Source organism: Eschrichtius robustus, chromosome 2 (genome assembly GCF_028021215.1).
Source record: "Eschrichtius robustus isolate mEscRob2 chromosome 2, mEscRob2.pri, whole genome shotgun sequence".
Taxonomy (NCBI): Eukaryota; Metazoa; Chordata; class Mammalia; order Artiodactyla; family Eschrichtiidae; genus Eschrichtius; species Eschrichtius robustus.
Genome location: NC_090825.1, coordinates 163,969,284 through 163,972,565, shown reverse-complemented (window position 1 = coordinate 163,972,565; position 3,282 = coordinate 163,969,284).

Sequence of the window (3,282 nt, the reverse complement as noted above, 5' to 3'; positions counted from 1 at the left end):
TTTGCTGTACGTCAGGGCCATCTGTGGCTTTTTAAAGTCCTGTGGCACCATACACTTTGTGGACCTTTGTGTCTGACCCCTTTCACTTGAGCATGATGCTTTTAAGGTCCATCCATATTGTTGCATGTATCAGAGCTTCATTCTTTGTGTCTGAATAATATCCCATTGTATGGATGTATGACATTTTGTTTATGCATTCGTCCACTGACAGACATTTGGGTTGCTTCCACTATTTGGCTATTGTGAATAAGAATAGGCAATGTATAGAGACAGAATTAAAACAGAGTTCTGGTTGCAAGGTCTGGGAGAAGGGGAGAGTGGACTGCTTAATGGGTATGGGCTTTCCATTTGGGGTGCTGAAAATGTTCTGGAATAGACAGGAGAGGTTGTTGCACAACATTGTGAACGTACACAATGCTACTGAATTGTACCCTTTAGAATGATTACAATGGGATATTTTATGTTATTTATGGCCTAGACTCCACTAAACTGGTTGGGCCCCAACTAAACCAGATCTCTGGGGTTGGGAGCCAGGCTTTAGTATTTTTTAAAACTCCCTCAGTGATTCCAAAGTGCAGCCAAGTTAGAGAACCAGTGGTGTAAGGAAAGGAGGAAGAACCATGTGAATTAAACACCTACACTCCCCAGGACTCGTTAAGTGCCATCTCCTCCAACACCCACCCCGACTACACTCTCACCACTTCTAGTCATTTCCTGTCACCTCATCTGGTGTATTTCCATTTTAAGTGCATGTCACCATCGAATTACCTTGTTTATTCATTTGTTCAGTTATTGTCTCTTCCTACAAAACCAATAGTGTTCAACCTTGCAATGCATTCAAGTCACCTGGGGCCCTTTTTTAAAAAAATACCAGCGTCGGGACCCCTGCTTCATCACTTAAGTCAGAATCTTCTGGAGGAGGACACAGGCATCTGAATTTTTTAAGAGCTCCCCCAAGCAATTGCAATATGCAGCCATGGAGGAGACACACTACCCTGCAATGTAAGCCCATGAAGACTGTGTCTACAGCTCCAGGAACAGCTGACCCAGAGCCTGGTCAGGTGATGCCAGGCCACTGTACAGAAAGTATTTCATTTTATCCTCAGAATAGTTCCCCAAGTAGGTTTTAACAGGTGAGGCAATGCTGGCTCAGAAAAGTTAAGTGATCAGCCTGCAACCAAGCCAGAATGGGAATGTAGTCTAGGGACAACCCAGCCCCCTTTCTGTGCTAATCTAGGTCAGGGGTCTCCTCTGGGTTCCCACAGCCTCCTGTATCCTCATCTCAGCATTGGTCACCCTGACCTCTGTCTATGAGCTGTCTGGGTACCCCCGCCAAGAGAACTCCATAAGGACCATTCACCATCAGAAGACAGAATAATAAAATGTTATCAAATAATAAGATTAGACAACTATTGAATTCATCAATTTAATTAGTTGATTAATTAACTGACAGTTGCTCCAATCCATGGTGACCCATCTTTTTCTGCCTTACCATTCTGGTTCACACCCCACTAAGATTTCTTGAGCCCCCCCACCCCCCAAGCCCTGTGTTCGATGTTTTCATTCTGCAGTCTTGATGAGGGAGGTGGTATTATTCCCAGTTTATGCCTGTAGGGTTAGAGAGCATGAGTGTCGATTCTGACAAGGCCAGGCTCCCAACTCACAGGCCTTTACTGAATGCTTTCCATGAGGCTTGCTAGGTGCTGAGTAAACAACAAGCGTGGCTTATGTTCTCACCAGCCAGCAGTCCTTTCAGGAAGACAGACAACAAGCCAGAATTATTAGAGCAATGTGACTGACCAGTAGAAATGCAGGGAGCCCTGGAAATTGGGATCTGACCTAGTCCAGGGAGGGTTCAGAGATGGCTTCTTGCAGAAGCTTCATTTCACCTGAGATCCAACTGATCTTTTAACAACCAAGAGTTATCAAATCACTCCCCAGTTCAGAATTCCTCAGTGGCTTCCCATTGCCTATTGAATAGGGAACCAATTCATTTTGCTTTGCCTGGGATTTCTCCAGGCTTTTTAGCACTTAAATCCCTGCATCTCAGGAAACCCATCAGTCTTGGACAAACCAAAATGGTTGTTCTCCCAACCAAATCCAGACTCCTTAGAGTAGCTTCAAGTCCCTTCACGATCTCATCCCCTCCTAGGCTCACTTCTCACTACATGAACTCAACACTTACCTGTACTCACCTCTCACCGCCTGGACTCACCTCTCATCACCTGGACTCACCTCTCATCACCTAGACCCACCTCTCACCACCATCACTTACACTTTATTCTCTAGCCACATGGAAGCAGGCATGGTACCCTGAAACCACTGAGATCTTTCCTTCACCTCTGCTACTGCCCAAGCTGAGATCTGTCTTCATGGGCTGCCTCCCCCAAATGCCCACCTGGAAAGCACCTACTCATTCCTCAGGTCTCCGATGAAATACCAGCTCCTCTGGGAAGCCAACCTGCAACTCTATATAACCTTATGCATGCATCCCTCCAAAGAGTCTTTACACTAGGTTGTCTTTCTCTGGCTAATTGTCAGATAACTCTAATTAATATAATTAATCAGTTTTAGATTAATTAACTAACAGTTACCCCAGCCCATAGTGACACATCCTTCTCTCACACACTGATATTGTATAAATATGTGCCTCATTGGAGGAGCCAGGGCCTTCTGATGTTTTGTCATTGATAGACTGAGGAGGAATTGATAAGGAATCATCTCTGCCACCCCCGCTTTCAGGAGACTACTGGACATGCCAGAGCCTTCATCCACCCAGCTCTTCCTCCTTGTGACCTCCTATGACTCTGAGCGAAATGTTCAAACACGGTGCCTACGCAAGGGACTGGTTTATCTGGATCCACCTGTTTTTCTGTAGAAAGGTTACCTCAGGATATGCCCTTTTCAACCCTGGGCACATGGGGCTGGACCCTCTTAAGGACTTTCTCTGGAGCACTCAGTGGTGTGCTGCACCCAGCTCTTCCCAACGTCACATTCAGTGACCCCGTGTTCATAACCTGAAATCAGTCACCATGGGAGTAGTTACACCATGGAAGTTGGCAAACACCACAAATCAGGGGTTTTTTTGCTTTTTGTTTAGAGCAAGCCAGTTGTTAAACATTTTCCAGCACACCATTGCAAACACCCACGTTCCCAATTCCTACCCCAAAGATTCAGTCTTCTTAGCTGACCAGACTCTATGAAAGAAAAAGATTTCAAGAAGCACTATGGAGGGCTTCCCTGGTGGTGCAGTGGTTAAGTATCCGCCTGCCAATACAGGGG